Below are 19,524 nucleotides of genomic sequence, written 5' to 3' on the forward strand. Positions count from 1 at the left end.
ATTTTCTTCTAAACTTAACAGTGCAGATTTGCATAAACTGATGTTTAAAAGACGTTTAAAGCCAAACAAATCCTTATTCGATTATTTTATGGCTATGCGAGAAATTGGTTCTAGAGGTCAAATTGATATGTCTTCTATTTTTGATTATGTGACAAATGGTATTCCAGAAAACCCTGACAAAATTTTATTACATGGTTGCAACGTGAATTCAAAGATAAGTTAAAAATTTATGAGAAGCTTGTGTCTGCTTCCAAACATGCTAAATTTTCTAGTGATCTGAAATTTAAACAAAATAATTCTCATCAATTAGAGAGCAAAATCTCACAGCAGCCTACCCAACCTATAGTTTGCTATAATTGTGGGTCTAAAGGCCATAAAAGTTCTAATTGTTCTCATAAACAACCTAAATGTTTTTCATACGATTTATTTGGCCATAAATTGTCTACTTGTACTCAGAAACCAAGTCGTGCATCACCTCCATCGTCACAAAAATCAGAGACAATTCCCAATCAAGTTGTCGTACAATCACACCCTATACATTCTATGATGATTCACATCAATATTTCTGACGTTATCATTCCAGCATTGATTGACACTGGCAGGCAAGCTACTATAATTAACAGATCAACATATCAAAAAATTAGTTCTCCAGTGCTTCAAAAATCTTCTATAACATTATCAGGACTTGGTGATCGCATTGTACATCCAGTAGGATATTTCACAGGTTGTTTCAAAATTCAGAATACAAGTTTTAAAATTGACATTCATGTTATTGAAGATAATTTCCTATCTGTTGACACAATTATTGGAAGTGATTGTATCCAGCAAGCTGAATTCTCTATTGGAAAGCATGGTATTAAACTAATAGAATCAGAAACTCCTGACCATAATTTTCTAATTAATATTGTAAATACTTTCGATGAACCTGATTCTCCTGATTTAACGCATCTTACCAATCCAGATCATCGCACAGAAATCAAACACCTAGTTTAGGCTTACAAACCTAATAACACCAAAACAACTGATTTGCAAATGTCTTTAATTTTAACGGATGAAATCCCATTTAGTCAACGTCCTCGACGCTTATCTATCGCCGAACAACGTATTGTAGAAGCTCAAATCCAGCAGTGGCTGAACGAAGGAATTATAAAACCTAATTGCTCCGATTTTGCTGCCCCTATTGTTCTCTGCAAAAAGCGAAATGGATCTTACTGACTATGTATAGATTACAGACGTCTTAACAAGAAAATAGTGAAAGACAAATTTCCTCTACCCCTTATCGAGCAAATTCTTGATAATTTACAGAATTCTAAGGTCTTTACATCTCTTGACTTGAAAAACGGCTTTTTTCATGTTCCCATGAATCCCCAAAGCAGCAAATACACTGCATTTGTTACTCATGAAGGAGAGTATGAATTCCTTAAATTTCCCTTTGGACTGTGCAACTCTCCTAGCGTTTTTCAAAGATTTATCAATACCATATTCAGACCTCTCGTTAGTGATCAGACTGTTATAATTTATATGGATGATATAATTATTCCATTTAAGGACGAAGACGACGGAATTAAAAAATTACGACGAGTCCTTTAACTTGCCTCAGACTATTTTCTAGAAATAAACTTTCAGAAACGCAAATTTCTAAAGAAAAAAGTTTAATTCCTAGGTTATGTTATTCAAGATAACACCATTCGACCTTCATCCAAAACAAACGCTGTACAGTCATTTCCTGAACCCAAAACAGCTAAACAGGTTCAAAGTTTTCTTGGCCTAACTGGTTACTTTCGAAAATTCATTCAACGTTATGCCAAAATTGTAAAACCCCTCAGTGACTTACTACATGAGTCCACTCCTTTTGAGTTTGGTCCTGCCCAATAGCACGCTTTCTTAAAACTGAAAGAAGCACTTTCCAGTGATCCTGTTCTGCACCTTTACCAACAAGGACGACCGCTTCAACTTCATTGTGACGCAAGTAAATACAGTTACGTATCTGTTCTCTTGCAACAAAGCACTGATGGTTCCTTCCACCCAATTTACTATATGAGCAAGAAAACTACCCCCCAAGAAGAGAAATACTCCAGCTATGAACTAGAAATCCTAGCCATCATTGAAGCCCTTAAAAAATTTAGACATTATTTAGCCGGAACAAAATTTGATATTGTTACAGATTGCGCTGCTTTTGAAAAAAAACTATGTCTAAAAAAGACATAACACCCAGAATTGCTTGATGGGTTCTTTACCTTGAAGACTTTGATTACACAATAAAACACCGCTCTGGACAGCTTATGAAACATGTAGATGCTCTAAGTCGTTTCCCTGTCATGTTCATTGCCATTGACAGTGTCACTCAAAAGATTATTGACGCACAATCAAGTGATGACTTCATTACGGGAATCAAACATAGTTTAGAAAAAGCCCCTTTAGATGACTACTCCTTAAAGAACGGTGTTCTGTATAAAATAGTTGAAGACCAAGAACTATTAGTTGTACCTCAGGCAATGCAAACCGAAATAGTGCAAAATGTTCACTCTGAAGGTCATTTTTCTGCTCTCAAAACAGAATCCATTATTAAACGTGAATATTACCTCCCTAATTTATCTGCGATTGTTAAAAAAAAATCATTTTGAACTGCGTACCCTGCATTCTTTCTTCCAGAAAGGCTGGTAAAGCGGAAAGATTTCTTCATCCGATTCCAAAAGGCGATACACCACTTGATACTTATCATATAGACTTTTTGGGACCACTGCCGTCAACAAACAAGAATTACAAATATCTTTTTACAGTTTTTGATGCATTCTCAAAGTTTCTTTGGCTTTATCCTGTTAAATCAACAACCACTCAAGCTGCTGTCGACAAATTGAAATTACAGCAAACAACTTTTGATAACCCCGACGCATTATCTCAGATAGGGTTGCAGCTTTTACTTCAACTGAATTTCAAACTTATTGTCTTGACAAGAATATTGAACACAGCACAATAATTACGGACGTTCCACGTGCAAATGGACAGATTGAACGTATGCATGATATTTTAATTCCCGTCTTAACTAAGCTATCTTTAGAAGATCCCGAAAAGTGGTTTAAACATGTTCCTTCTGTGCAGAGAATCATAAATAGCACTACATCTCAAGCCACTAAGTTCACGCCTTTTGAATTACTTTTGAAAAACAAAGACAATATCAAAATTAAGCAAATACTTGAAGAGGAACACTTCCAATCCACTTTACAAGAAAAAGAAAGATTACGCGACGAAGCGAAAAACAATATTCTCAGACTTCAAGAAGAAAATAGACGTCAATATAACAAACGCCGCAAACAGCCAAACTTATACAAAGTTGGTGATCAAGTCGCACTTCAACGTACTCAATTTGGAACTGGAATCAAACTCCGTCCCCGATTTGTTGGACCTTACAAAGTCACAGCTGTTAAGCCAAATGAGCGCTATGAGGTAGAGAAAATCGGAATACATGAACGTCCGAATAAAACTTCCACAGCTGCTGATTTGATAAAACCATGGCCTTTTCAACAATGAACTATTAATTTAGAATTGATATCTCTACAATTGGATATTCTATTTAGTATTTACTACCTTTCATTTTTTTCCTCTTCATTATTTTTTAATCAGTTGAAAAATTTTTTTTCCTCTCTACAAAGAATTTTTATGTATACAAGATTTATTAAGATGTTCATTCTTTTTGCCTTGCCAAGATGTCCCAGATATGCTCCTAAAGACGCTTGAGCATTCAAGACGGTCTGGAGAAATAACATTTCTTCTTCCATCAAGACGTTCCAGGATGATCTATTGACACTCCAAGCAAATGACGCTTCTTTTTTTTTTTCTCAAAACGTTCCATATCCAAACGACTTTTTTCCCCTTTATTTCTTTTTTCTTTTTTTTTTAATTACTCTTTTTAGATTTTGTTGTAACTCCATCATCGCCAGGAGGCCCTATCGTGTCAGGATACCTGAGTGTGAGTAGCAGGAGTGCAACAACTCAACACAACGAAAGGCATTGCAGTGAGACGAGAGATGGACGAGGGAAACGAAAGAGAACAGTCATGTTTTCGACTAAGACGTATTAATAGATGGCGAAGCTGTTAACATCTCAATTATAACTCTTTTTTCATTTGTAAATACTCATCACTGTATCTCCATCAATAACTAAATAAATACTTAGTCACCTAAATGTGTGTCGTCAGCGTAGAAATCCCCTAGACGCCGAGTTTACATATAAATCTAAATAAAATGCAATAAAGATGAATGAAACATTAATGAACTGAATAAATAATAAATATGTAAAATTTAAACTAAATAAAAATCTGAAATGTTTCAGGTTATATTTCCCTCCTAGTCTTTTCAACATATTTATAGACGGTCTTCACATGTTTTTCGATGTATAAGAACATAGTTCGGTGCAATTTATCAAAAAGAAAAAAAAAAAAAAAAAAGAAAAAGAAAAAAAAATGAAACAAAAGATAAAACTAATTGCATATATTGGCGTTTAAAATAAATAGGGTGTTTACACAGTTTCAGAGCCATTTTGATAAAAAATTAGAAAAAGCAAATGTTTTGGAATAAAAATTTTTAGGAATAGCTTATTATACCAAATGAGAAATATCGTTTGCTACTTTTAAAATAATTCTTCTTCAAAATATCGGATGTAAACAAGCTGTAGTTTGAAGAATATATTTATGCGCTTTCCGAAGCGAAATATTCCTATTCCATGGTTCGAAAACATTATGAAATACATAGTATTAAAATTTCTGAGTGAAAAATAAGCAAAATTATTGATCGGAAAAGGAAATATCGTCCCTCATTACTTCTACATGAAAAGAAAATGTCAAATGAATACTTGGGAAAGACACTTTCTGTGTCTATTGTTTCTAATCATCCGTTTTTATAAGAGAAAATCCACCGACGCAGAAATCAATTGCAAAGTTTTTTGAATAGATCTGGCTGCAACGATAAATAAAAAGATAAACCAAGATTTACAATTTAAAAATCTAAAATACATAATATTCACCAGCTTTTGCAGTTGCATGTGACTTAACGCAGAACAATTTGTATAACATTGTATGAAAACTGTTTAGCTGAAGGTAAATAGAAATACTGTGACACTTGATGAAGCATGAGTTTAATTAAACGACTGGAATAGAAAAAAGTGTATTTATTGTGTAAAACGAAAAGAAAATTTACAAACCTGGTTCTGTCACTGCAAATGAAGTTTCAGTAAGTAATATATGATTGTAGCAGGATTCCCATACAGTAGGAAATTAAAAATAAGAAGATTGGAAAAAAAATGTCAACTCAACGTACTCGTGCTATTCAGAGGAAATTTTACATCCGACGTTTGCAGAAGAAATTTATTTTTCTGCATACTTTCAAAGAGTGAAACTTTAAGACATAGCAACAAGTCATACTTCGAAAAGTACCACTACATACCTCGAAAAAATAAAGACTGACACAGATAATACATATATACTTTTTCAATTTACTCCTGCGAAGTTTTCTGATGTTTCAACCATGGCTTATTTGTCTCTGTTGAAAACGGCTCTTTCTAAGGACAAATTTAACACGATTCATGGACTGTGGAAAGTATAACTGAAAACTTAAATAAATAACACTCTAAATTTTATAAAAAGCCTTTCTGCCATGAAAATCACGATACAGACTTATAGTCCAGAAAAAAGGCTACAAGATCGAACATTTAAAAAAGTACACTTTAAATTTAAACATTAATTGAACGGGTTTAGAATCGTTCTAAAAATGTGTAATAACCTCTGTATAAAATTCGGATTTATGTAACAATAAGATATATGCACAAATAGGAGCTGAGAAGGAGTGGCACCATCCTCAAATGCAAATGGTGACGATTTATCGTGGTCCAGTTATCATCTATCCCATTTTAGTTCGGGCACCACTTGTAGAATTATTAGGGATGGGAGAGCAGAATATAAGCAGGAGAAAACGGATATGCCTTTGTCAGGATTCGAATTCGCCAGGACGTTCCTGACTGCCAGCCGGACTTACTTCCAATTACAGCACGATGACACGCAATAAGCATAGAAAAAATTCCTTACAATTTTACCTTGCTCATCCCAGTTATAATTGTAACTTTAAAAGAGAAAAATGGTCAAGAGATAAATATCAAGGAATAATCCAGTAAAAGACATGATTTTCAAGCACATTTGAAAGAAACTGACAATTTTTGTTTTGTATTTCGTACACATATTTTACTATTGAAATGATAAGAAATTTTGTTGCAATAATTTGGTCATATCTATATAATATTTGCAGTTAGTAAAATAAGTTTTACAGTTAAGTTAAATGTGTAACATTTCTCTGTCACTCCTTTTTTTTTCCAGTTTCTTTCAGGAAGAACAAATCCTAGTTTAAAATACGTAAGTTTAGATTTTATATAATACATACTAAACTGAAGGAGTGAAAACCAAATGCAAAAAGTAGTGAAATGTCCATTTTTGGACAAAAAATCCATTGAAAGAAAAGATGGAGTGAAGGCGTACGTGGATGCTGTGGAGACTTAAAGGTTTATTTTATACCTCCCAAAGATTTTCTTAGCACTTCCTCAAATAATCATTATTGACCAAAAGTAATATTGTGAGAGTTTATGGTATCCTACTTACGGTTTCATATGGATATCTTTAGGATCACGTTATATTGAGTTTTTAAATTTTAGATTTTCTTTATCTTTAATTTGCATTTCAGTGTGTTTAATAACTCTTAAACGGATCTAAAAATGTGCAAGGATTTTAGAATGAGATATCACTATGTAATATTTTATAGAAGAAAATTTTACTTTTATTTTGAAAATTATTATTTTAAATATTAAAATTATTTGAGGATTGACTTATTAGTCTAAAATTTCTAAATCTTATATCCGCTATATGTAATCAGCTTTCAATTTACTTGACATATACTTGCAAAATGCAACATACGATATCGTTGAATGGCAGTTTTGGTTTTTCTCACGAGAATAATACCTGGATTATTGCGATTCTACTGTTTAAGTAACGGAGAGTCCTTTTGTCTTCGTGAAAGTTCATCAGTAACACGGTTAAAATTCGGGTTGCTGGATGATATATGATTTAATCTAAATTAGTGTCGACCTATAAACAAAATTTCGGATACACCGGTCCATCAGCTGGCCACCAGCGGCCGAGGTATAAATTCGCTGAACACTGATAGTTCGGTCCTGGGCTTCAATCCCTGCGAACTAGCTGGCTGAATGGACGTTTATGTGGACTAGCGAACTAGCTGGCTGAATGGACGTTATGTGTGACGTGTATACGAGTCAGGTTTCCTTAGAAAGTCCTCCACGAAGCCATCCCTCCTTTTAGGCAGATAACCCTTGAGTGCTTTGCTATAATAAAGTAAACCAAACACCCGTCAGATGACATAATTAAGCAACAAGCAAAATAATAAGGAATGTTTCACTTACTCAGACTTAAACTTTAAAGCAATAATATAATTAAATTAGGTAAGTAGTAAGTATAGTGAGTGAGTCCTCGCCCCAAGCATAAAGGGAAACTAAAGAAAACTTTATCTGGATTAAACGAAAATTATTTCATCACAGGAAAATCACAAACGAATGTTAGTTTTTAAAGATTTTCTTTTTTCATTAAAAGAATATAAACTGGACCGTATAACAGGTTAGAAACTACTCATTACTTTCTTAGCTACTACATTTTTCTTACTACTCACCAAAGTCTTAGATAAATTTTGAATTAAACTCTCCGAAAATCTTTCTCTTAACCATAAAATAGCTCCACTCAAAGCAAGAATTGTTAAGAAACAACCCTGTTAAGGATTAAGTTGAGGATCTGGTAAAGCTAGCACACTAACCTTCTTGAACAGTGGTTTCCACTGCCGGCTTATAAACCAAGGTACTTGCATAATTGACTATTTTTAAAACTTTTAGTTCTTGTTCTTCCCTAGAGATATCGCAGGAAGGAAGGAAGGATAATTAAACGCAGGAAGGAAGGAGAATTAAAATAAAATTAAAAATTCCCAGAGTACAAAAATATAACTTAAGCTCTCTCATCCCTCTTCTCATCTCCAGTATTTAGGCAACTCATTTTAACGAAAAAGAACTATTGTTTTAAATAATACATTTGAGAACTCTTGGGATTATTTTGTTTTTAAAGTGCAATTAATATTGTTTTTAATTTTTAACTAAGAATAACAGTCCCCGTACCCTCAGGTAATATAATTCAAGAGCTGTCATGATTACGCAAAATGTCTGATAATACAGCATGTTATATATAACTCGATATTTATGTTATATGCAGAAGTAAGAGAAGTTTAACGGATGAATAGCTCACAGTAAAATATTACGAACACTAAATAAAGAAATTGCACATTTTGTTTCCCATTGTAACATTTACAAGGTAATTATTATCTTATATATAATTCCTGTGTGCTGTGGGTTCGCGGAGATTTCCTTAATAATTACGGCGGATACAGTGGAAGAAATTGGAACTTTATTGAAATAAATAACAGCTCATATCGAAAGAAAAATTAAATGAAGATAATTTTTTCTTAGTACGTGAGGAATATGGCAGACCACCAAAATCGCCATAAAGCCATAAAGACTAAAACAGTAATCTCCGAGCAGCGATTCAATACAACTCAACGATTCTGAACTGAACTAGAGAAATTACTGATTAACGGCTCCAAAACAGCTGATATTATACAATTGATGAAAGGGGTGTGTAAGCACTTCTGGAAGCATCTAGAAAAATCGCAATTAAATCTCTAAAAATGTATTTTCCGGAAACTTCCGGAATAACACCAAACTGGCAGGAAATCAACAAATACTGTTAATTTGATGATAGAAATCGTCGCCAAATTAGGTGGGAGGGTTTCTGCACGTATATTTAGTTCTATCTGAGCAGTATTTAGAAAATCAGACTTCGACTGAGTGTCCAGAAGCTATGATATATTTTGGGCACAGACTATATTTTTACAGGACTACAGGTTTTGCAGAAATAACTCTGGACCAAAAAATTTAAATACATCGCCATCTCAACTATTCAGTAAGTTCGAATCCGTTGATTGCTTCCTATTTCTTAACATATGCTACACAAGTTTCTACTTAAAATGTTTCTTAAAATCTTCGAAGCTTGAGAAAGAAAATAAAACTTGATAATGAAACAAATAAAAATAATAAAAAATAAAACAATAAAATAATAAAAATAGAGTTTGTCTTTTGCATGTGTACATTACATTAAGATAAATGGTAAAGTATATAGCTAAGAAATTTGGTGGACATGTGGTCCAGACAGTAAAAATGCATACTTCGAAGCAATTTTTTTTTTCAAAATTCGTTTTAGATTTTTTAAAAATTATTTAATGTTATTATTATTATTTACGTATTCCTCCCTGAGGCACTGCATGGAAGGGAGGGAAGCCTTCAAGGAGGAAGTTTTAAGGGAAACTGGTCCCGTATTAACATGTTACACATGTGGAAAACCACGAAAAAGCCCATGCAGCTAGCCCGTTCACGGGGTTCGAACTTCGCACCGAACTACCAGTGTTCAAGGACTTTACCGCTTGGCCGCTGATGGGCCATTATTTAATGTTGAAACGAATTTTTGAGGATTTTTATACGCATATCTTAGATAAAGAACAAACTTATAACAGCAGAATTTCACTGTCCTCATCAGCCGTGTTTTTTATGTCTTTATGTTACGTAATTATGAGTGTGTTTTTATGTTTATTTTTGTGTATCTATGTGTTTCAGCTTATATGTATATTTTAGTGCTATCCTTTATATTATTTTTAAGTTACTTTGCCTTATAAACAACGTCTTATATAACATCTACTTGACACCTAGCCCCTGTACGGCCATGTTAACTCCCGGTGCAGCCTCACGTTGCTCCAGGAAGGAGAACGTGGGATATATGCCTGTTTACCTATGTTATACATCAGACGTCCCCGTTCTTCGTTACCTGTCACCTGTTCTCATCAGCCGGACTTGCTCGAAGCGCTTCAACAAGTAGCACAAGAGTGTCCGGATTACGTGGCTAAACCCGCGGCAGAAAACGTGGGGGGGGGTTAACACACGCAGCGTAGTTTCCTGCGAGATCCAGCACACGCACCCGCAGGACCATCACACCCACCTAGGACCCAACTCTCTTACGCGCAAGCAGCAGCCAGAGCACATTCACACACGGTCCTGCTTTATCCAGCAACCAGACAACCAGCAAAGCAACACTAAAGATCTAAAGAGTAACCTGAACGAGCATTTCCCACTTCCTTCCTTTGGAGTCAGGGTTACCACAGTTCATCCATTGCAAAACGAAGGACTTGCCGTGGACTGACCTTCCAAAGAGTACCTTACAAAATTCACCAAGGCTATGCAAAGCAAACGCGCCTCAAACATCGTCCGTCAAAGATCGCTTCTAGTAAAACAAGAAAGAGACCAGGTAACCATTCTCGCTGTCTACAACAACGCAAATATAATTACCTCGGCCTACTCCTCCCTACCGACATCCTACAAGACTTCTTCCTCCACACAATCAGTACAGCGCAAAGCTGCCCGCTGACACCGCCAGTACACGCATGTCCATAAATTAAGGATAATTCGGGGTCACGCGGAAATCGAACTCTAAAATAAATAAATCACTTGTAAAATTACTACACAGATCTTCAAGAATCATATGCAAATTTCAGGATGTAACCAGATGACACCGATGGTACGTCACAATGACGAGAGTGTAAGAGATTGTTATATAAGGAATACAGGCAAAGAAGTAAAATTGTTCGCAGGCGCTTTATAAGCATTTCAGTGCAATAACCGAATAGTTATGACACAAAGGACGCATTTGGATGATATTTTACGTGGTAGAATTATCAGCCAGCCGTCTGGAATGTGGGCGTACCCAACTGAAAGTATCAGACGAACTTGGAGTTTCCCAGAGTGTCATCTTCAGGCTTTGGCAACGATTCCAAGATGATGGTAATGTGAGTAAACGTTACAGCACAGGTCGCCCCAGAGTTACAACGCCGAATGAGGACCGGTATTTGGCAGTTACTGCCAAAAGGAACAGGCGGAGCACAGCCTCAGACCTGTCTCGTCAGCTTTCTTCAGCCACTGGTACGACAGTTTCAAGGCAGACCGTGTACAGACGCTTAGGGCAGATTGGTCTATATGCTCGTAGGCCTGTTAGATGCGTTCCACTTACTGCAACTCACTGTCGCCTACGGTTAGCCTGGAGTAGAGAGCATGCATTGTGGACACCGCAAAAGTGGGCTTGTGTGATGTTTTCCAACGAGTCCAGGTTTAGCTTGCAGTCTGATTCTCGCCGGGCTTTCATATGGAGAGCTCCATGTACCCGTTACCACCAAGAAACATCATTGAACGACACCGTTACGGTGGTGCAGGAGTGCTCGTTTGGGGTGGAATTATTCTGGGTTCCAGAACTGACCTGCATGTTCAAATTGGAACCATGACAAGCCAAGTCTATCGGGACGTCATTCTGGAACAACATGTACGTTTGTTTCGGGGCGCCATGGGCGCACAATTTGTGTTTATGGATGACAACGCCCGTCCTCACCGTGCAAACATCGTAAGCGAATGCCTTCAATCGGAGGATATCATCCGTATGGACTGGCCAGTATTCTCACCGTACTTGAATCCAGTAGAGCACGTGTGGTACATGCTTGGCCGACGAGTTGCAGCTCGTCAACCTCCTCCTACTCGGAGAGCATTGCTTTTTGAGTGGTGTAATATTCCCCAAGATCAGATCGATAATTTGATACTCAGCATGCCTAGGCGTTGTACGGACTGTATTGCATCGTCTGGGAGACATACAGTGTATTAACAATCATACCAACCATGTAATATTGGTTTTTTGTAAATAGGGTTTTTTTTGTGTAATTTGCTCCAGGGAGAAAAAATCGCTATTTTTTTAATAATATCAAACATCTAGCAGGCTTTTTGCTCTTTACCTTTTGCTTAATAAATGAGCTTTACAAATAAGTTAAATTTGTTTTGCTTCTCACTCTTCCTTTGCCTGATTTTGCATTATCATTAATTTATGGACATGAGTGTAATAGAAGAGACCTAAATGCACATAGCACCTTATGGGATTATGCAGATACATCGCCAAAAGGCAGGATCCTGGAAGACTATCTAGCTGTAAACGGTTATCATCTCCTAAACGACTACGAGGCCCCAGCTACATTTGACAACACTTACAATAAAGGAGGCCTGACGTCACAAGCAGTTTAGAGAACAACATCCAAGACTGGAGCGTCAGTGACGACATCAGCTGTTCTGATCATAAGTACATTCGTTCTCAATAGCACATGATATGTCAATCTCAATTATAAAATGTTACAGACTCCCGGGTAGCAAAATTCGTCCCTTTACATAATGATTCGCAACTATTCTACAACAGGAGGAAGAGCGTTTGGTCCTTACTACCACTGAAGAAATCATGAAAGACTTCACGGATAATCTCATTACAACGCTGCAAGGAGCTTGTGACCGATTATTACCAATTTCACTCACTTTCCAAAATTGATGGAGTGTGTGAAGAACTCTACAACATGGAATTTAAATAATTATGTACAATGAATTTAAAGTTGAAAGAGGAATTCAAAAGCAGATTTTCCAATTTTCGTGAAAATGAAATGTTCATGAGGAATGTCGACATTTTCACCACATGTTGGAAGTGTTGCACCTGAATTTCAATTAAAATTTATAGATTTACAGTGTGACTCAAGAGTAAAGTGCAATTTTCTTGAAAATACTACATTAATTGATTTTTATTCGAAGTACGTGAATGAAAAAAAAAGAATCCAGGAATTCGTAAACATGCACTCTTCATGTTTTCTAACTTTGGCAGTACCTACATATGTGAAAAACCTTTTAGTAAAATGAAAATCCTAAAATCAAAAGCAAGAACACGGCTAACAGACAGACATTGGAAGGAAAGTTTACAAAATGCAACAACACAAATTAAACCGGATATTGAAGCTTTAATCAAACAAAAACAGTGTCAAGTTTCACATTAAAAACTAAAGTAACTACCATCTCCCAGTAATGTGAGTTTTTTTTTTATTGTAAGTTCATTTCGTAACACTATTTACTTTTCTTTATACATCATACTTTATTTTTTCATCTTTATACTTTAGTTAAAAATGTTGCAAAAGGTTTTAATTCGACTTCCATTTGATTTTTTTGGACCCAAGATATATATATATATATACAAATGTGTAACACCATCTCTTCGGTTGGAATCAATTGTAGTCTTGCAAAACAAACCTTCCGCTTTCATATAAAGTTTATGACTACACTATTTTTTGACAGACATGTGGCCCGCGGATCTTTGCTAATTTATTGAAAAGTTGAAGACCCTCTCATAAGTTATTAAACATCATGTCAGTGTTCTGCATACGGCACTGAGTTTTGCATACTGTACATTGTACCTTCCAATGTCTTTTTAAGGTCCCCGCATACGTATCATGTATGATATGTATATATTTCAATATAGCATATTGTATATTGTAATACCTAATGTATTCGCAATGTCTCCGTCACAAGTTACATATATAATATATGTATCAGGTAAGTACGTATCTACTCGCTGATATCCTGTACTTACTCAGTCTGCTTCGAGTACTAAGTACCATGTAAAACAATTGCCTAGTATCAAACACCATACAAAGCCATTAGATTTAAGCAACACATCAGTATATTGCGCAACGCACCGTTCCTAGCATGTTGTATATTGTAGTATTCAATAAATTCCCAATGTCTTCGCATGTATGTCTTCGCATGTCATGTATTATATGTACATGCTGCTATATAGCATTTTGTATAGTGTTACACCTAATGTACTTGCAATGCCTCTGTTAAAAGTTTCATGTATAAATATATACGTACCACGTAAAGTATATACTGACTCACTGGAAACATGTTTATAGGTACTTCCAAGGTCTTATGATTCCCTATAGTGATTCTGTTTTATGTATGTGTCTTATATGTGTTTTATGTGTGCCCGTTATGTATTTATATGTGTAATATGCGTTTTTATGCTTATTTATGTATTTAACGTATGTTTTACAATGTTTTCCTAAGCTACATTCCATGCAATAACTAATTAACAAATGTACCGCGCTTCCCTCGCAATGTATTGCAAGCCCCTCTATGGCGATGTAAGATTTTTTTCTTAAGACCTAAATAAACTCCCGGTGCAGTCTCATGGGGCTCCAGGGAGTTGTTTTTTCTAGAAAGGGGAGGACGTGGGACATATGCCTGTTTATCTCTGTTAAACACCAGGCGTCCCCGTCCTCCGTCACCTGTCCTCATCAGCTCCCACTGTAAAGAAGGTTCTCGAGTGCTGTGTGCACAACCGCAAAGGTAAACACACGTCCATACACATGGACAGTTTGTAATCGCTTCATGCAATGGCAAACTCAAGTCATCGACACTTCCTAGTAAACGTCATTAAAAATCTTTTTAGGCAAGTTATAAGAACTCAAACGGTGTTATTCCATTGGATCAAGGCGCACGTAGGCATCACGGTAACGAGCTGGCCGATGTGATCGTGCGAAGCGGACCACACTCAAGGAGGAGGTCGAGATCTGTCTTCCCACTCCTTTAGCGAGATTTATACGGAGTCTTCGAGATATAGTACTCCGTGAATGGCAAACTTGATGGGTGTCGTCCGAAAAAGAACGTCTAACGTTCCGATTTATACATAAAGTTAGCACTAAAGTGCTCCACGGGAATCATTGTATCAAGCAGGTCCTAACAGGTCATGAAAGATTCTCGCGCTACCTCGCGCGAGTCGGAGTGGGTTCGTTCGAACAGTGCGATTGCGGAAGAGGCAACGGTGACGCACTCCACTGCTTAATGGAATATGACCTCACTCAGACCACTCGGAATAAACTCCGTTTTGATAGAGAAAATCTGAGTTCTCAGTTGACGAACACCAATATCCCTCAGCTCAAGCAGCAGGCGAGAGAAGCTGGAGAGTTCGTCGAGCAGTTGGTCAGGTGATATATGACAAGAATTTTTCTTGCAGGTTACATTACAGGAATTTCTTCTGCACAAGACTACTGAACACCCTCGGGTCTGTGATGTTTCTCGAGTTCGACCGCCCGACGGAGCGGACTTACTCAACCACTTATCCAAACTAAACACCCAAGGGTGTGTAACGCATAACCAGACGATAGCTCACGCCTACGATGCACGAGTAACTTCAATACTTGGTCGACCCACATTAACATCCGTGGTAATACAGGCAGGTTTTGTCTACCCGTGACTAAACTTGCGCGTCGGGCGGACTTACTCAACCACTTATCCAAACTAAACACCCAAGGATGTGTAACGCATAACCAGAGTTAGCTCACGCCTACGATGCACGAGTAACGTCAATACTTGGTCGACCCACATTAACATCCGTGGTAATCCAGGCAGGTTTTGTATACCCGTGACTAAAGTTGAGCTCGTTGTATAGTATTATTTCAATCCTGGGCGTTGCCATTAAACCCCAATATACACGTAATTGTGCACGACAAGGGCAACGTTCCAGACCTTTGTCCTAATTCAGCCCATCATCGGCCGAATGATAAAATTTCTAAAACTGGTAGTTCGATGCTGACTCCAATTTTGACGAATGTGTTGGCTTCATGGGCGTTTTCATGGGTGTTTCATGTGCAGTATTAGTACGCCTGTTTCACCTAAAGATTCCTCCATGAAATCATTTCTGCTTTTCTAATTTCAAATAAGCCTAATTTTCTCTGCCGTAGTCAAATAATCCTTTCTCAATTTTTCCTCTTTATTCACAACACTCTTCATACAATTAAACAGAATGGGAAAAATCTTTAAAATGAAGTTCATTACTAATATTTACCCCTTTGAGGCACAGTGTATCCGGTCTGAACACACCTAAAAATTTCCTTCTGTACGCACAAAAAAATTGAATGAAAAAGGATTTATACGTTACTATAGGTTACTCTGAACCTTCTTTATTTATAGTAGATTGCAGCTCAACACAAACCAGTCCATATATTTTAGCCATGTTTAGTTTTTTAAGACCGTCATTTTTCAAAGAAATCTTCCAGAATTTTTTAGGGTATAAAAGGAATTGTTTGAAAAGAAATTTCTATGTTTTTTTGGGCTATATGGTAATCTACTTATTCTATATTAGTTTTAAAATTTTACCTTGAAATCTTGCCTAAAATCAAACGGCGAACCCTAGGTGTGCCCAGACCGGGCTCACCGATAATCTAGGACAACTAAGAGTCTGTATTCTTTGTTTCTCCGCATCTCATTGGTCAGTTCATTGACAATAATGCTCCTTTCAGCACTATTCGAAGCTCTATTCAATCAGTGTGCCACTTTGGCCACACCCACAGAATTAAAACGATAAGTGCCATCTTCTTCACAAAACTTTGCTTGTGTACTCCTCTAGGCCTAATTAGACTGCCTACCTTTTTTTTTTTTTTTTTTTTTTTTTTTTTTTATCAAAACTTCGACTTTAAAAGGTAGCGTGCCGGAAAGGGTTAAAGCAGTTAACCAATTTTTCAAGACTTTTTTTAATTCACTCGATTTTTTTTTCAAATCTTTCGATTTCTTCCATGTCTGTAGTTTAAAAACTTTAACATGCAAATATTTACCTGTTTTTTTTTCGTAAAATTTTGAGCCTTTCTTATATTATAAAATAAACTCTTTGCTCTCTTTTAAAATATGGAATGATCCTAATTATTAATTACGCGATTTTTTACATTTCACTCCCCCTACGATCTAAAGATTCAAATGGAAGGAAAGTTTCTTCTTTCGTCAGAAAATAGTTCCTTCCTTCCCGTTCGGGGCGAAGAAGGGGTATATTGGTGATAGAAATTAAAATTCTTTGGAGGAAAGTAAAACCGTAGGAGTTGTTTAGGCAACCCTTTTTCATCACAAAGTTCTAACCCAAAACATGACGTTATCACCGAACAGTCGAAACTAATTGGCAGTTTGTCCAGATAGTCAAAACTATTTCTTCAGTCATTGATTTTTCATTTGAAAAAAGTTCCTCGAATGCAGAAATGAGAAAGTTATTCCACAAAAGCAATTAAATTTGGAACGTTTAATTAATTCTTGAAATGAAGTATGCAATTAACAGAGATTCAGACTAAGAGAAGGCACTAAGAATCTCACGTTCACAACAGTTTTGTTTTCTTCAACTAATGAGGTAGAGTTTGTCAACTTGTTCCATTTAGAGTTCCATGTGAAGATTGCGTTCGTATATTTTCATTAGCAATTCGTATTTGCAACAGGAGGTGTTTTTTTTTTTTAATTCACTGAAGTACTAACGCAAATTAAATGTCAATATATTTCATGTGAAACACCTGCAAAAATGTTTGCTCTTGTGACTAAACATTTTCAAGAATGATTCATTTAACATATGCACATGCTGGAAATTGTTCGTAACATTTTTTCAGAAATTCTTTACCACTTTCATCGACATCTGACAATTGGCCATATTTCAGGCCCTTTTCTCTTTCACAGAAAATTTAGATTTTTAACGAATAAAGAATTTTTATTTGTATATTTCCAAAAATGGTGGATGTAACTGAACATAAAATATGTTTAAATTGTTTTTGCAGTGGAATTTCTGCTACAGAAACATTTTAAATGTTGCAGAACGCTTCTGAGGACAATACTTTATTAACAACAAGTGTTTTAAGGTTGATATAAGTTGTTTACAGAAGACAGAAAATTTGTGGATGATGGAATAAGTTCTGGTAGACTAGATACTTCAATTAAAGAGCAATGTACAGAGGCTGTTCGCACATATTTTAGACGATTTTGGTAAGCGGTAATAAAAATCGTTTGCTGCAAAAGAAGTAATTGCAATTGTACTATGTTTTTTAAAAGTCAAAATTATCGTCTGTGGCTTGAAAGTTTTGTTTTTATTCAAAATGGCGAATTTAATAAAGCAGTGGTTCGAAGGCTACATTTACGCTCTTTCCGAAGAGAAATATGCATACTCCGTTATCCAAAAACAATGTGAGAGTCATGGTTTTGTGATATCTAAAGCATCGATAGGTAATATCACCAACAAGAAAGGAAAGAAACGTCAAATTGGAGCCTCAAGTGGGAAAAAACGGACATCTTCGACTATTGCAAAGGTACGTTGTTTAATGTTAAAAGAAAATCCCCCTAGTCAAAGGACAGCTGCAAAGTCATTAAAATACTCGGTGTCCACTGTAAACAAAATGATAAACGTTGATTTAAATCTTAAGAAAGCGAAAAAACGCAATGTGCATCGTCTTCTTCCAAAGCATATCCCTCAACGCAGGACACGCTGCAAAATTCTATATGAGAAACACTTATCCAAAGAAAAATGGAAAACAATTGTCACAATAAATTAAGCATGGGTGTATTTAAATGACTGTAACAAAAAAGGAGCCATTTATTATCATAAAAGGGGAGAAAAAAATTTAAGTACATGGTTCAAAGAATCGAAAGAAAGTTTTTCTAAGGGATTCATGATTGTTGCTGGTTTTTCTTATAATCGGAAGTTAAAAATAAATAGAGTGCAAAAACGTCAAGATTAACTCCAAATACTATCAGGAACATATTTTATCGCCAATTTTTCTGAATGAAATACCATCGCTTTACCCACAGTGCCATTAATCTGTGACACTCCATCAGGACAAAGCTATCAGTCGCACATCAAAATCCACTGTAAATTTCCTAAAAGAAATGGACTAAAAAACTGGTATCAAGGCCATACCCTTCACTGATATCCCTACTAAATCTCCCGATGTGTCACCTATGGATTTTTGTGCTTTCGGACTTTTAAAACTGCATTATCCAAACGTTATCCCGAAACCCTAACAGAACTCTGGAAAGCTGTTCGGGAGGAATGGGATAGAATACTTCTTCTGCCACTTCAAAAGGCATTATTATCCTGGAAATTGCGGTGTCGAAAGATAGCTCAGAATAAGGGATGTCAACTAGAAAATTTAAAACACAAGAATTTTATTTAATTTAGTTTTGTGAATACAATATACATCGTCTAAAAATGTGTGAAAAGCCTCTGTATCTGCAAATCAGATATTTGGTTCTTAGCAATTATCGGTTAACTATTAGGGATATTGCTTAAACGCTCTGTACTACTTGCAACCTGTAAAGCAATTTTGAAAGCTCATTTGTATTTGCTGCGTGTCAGGTTTCAAATTGTTCCAAAAAACTTAAATTTCCCAATAAACAACAGTGTGTTTAATTGGTCCAGGAAATGTTTTCTTCCAAGCCATAAAGTAGTTATAGCAACTTTTCACTTGGAAGTCATATACAAACGTAAGTGCTTCAGTTCATAAAAATGCTGGAAAATATGAGAAATTAGCACTAGCACCACATTGAAGTGGATTTAAGCGGGGAGGGGGGGGCAAGAAAATGTCACCTCAAAAGAAAGATCCCAAATGCAGGATTTTTCAGTCTCAAATAAATAAAAGAAATGAAAGCCGCAGTTGGTCAAATCACTGTTGGCAATCAGTTAAC

At 36.0% G+C, this 19,524-nt stretch overlaps 1 protein-coding gene across 3 annotated transcripts in view; it reads left to right on the forward strand.

Moving 5' to 3' along the window:
* LOC118201087 (putative serine carboxypeptidase CPVL) overlaps positions 1 to 19,524 on the forward strand; it is a 542,277-nt gene that overhangs the window by 281,492 nt on the left and 241,261 nt on the right. The window lies entirely within an intron of this gene.

Source organism: Stegodyphus dumicola, chromosome 3, assembly GCF_044657685.1.
Source record: "Stegodyphus dumicola isolate Sdum_Otavi_A_Nest chromosome 3, ASM4465768v1".
NCBI classification, from domain to species: Eukaryota; Metazoa; Arthropoda; class Arachnida; order Araneae; family Eresidae; genus Stegodyphus; species Stegodyphus dumicola.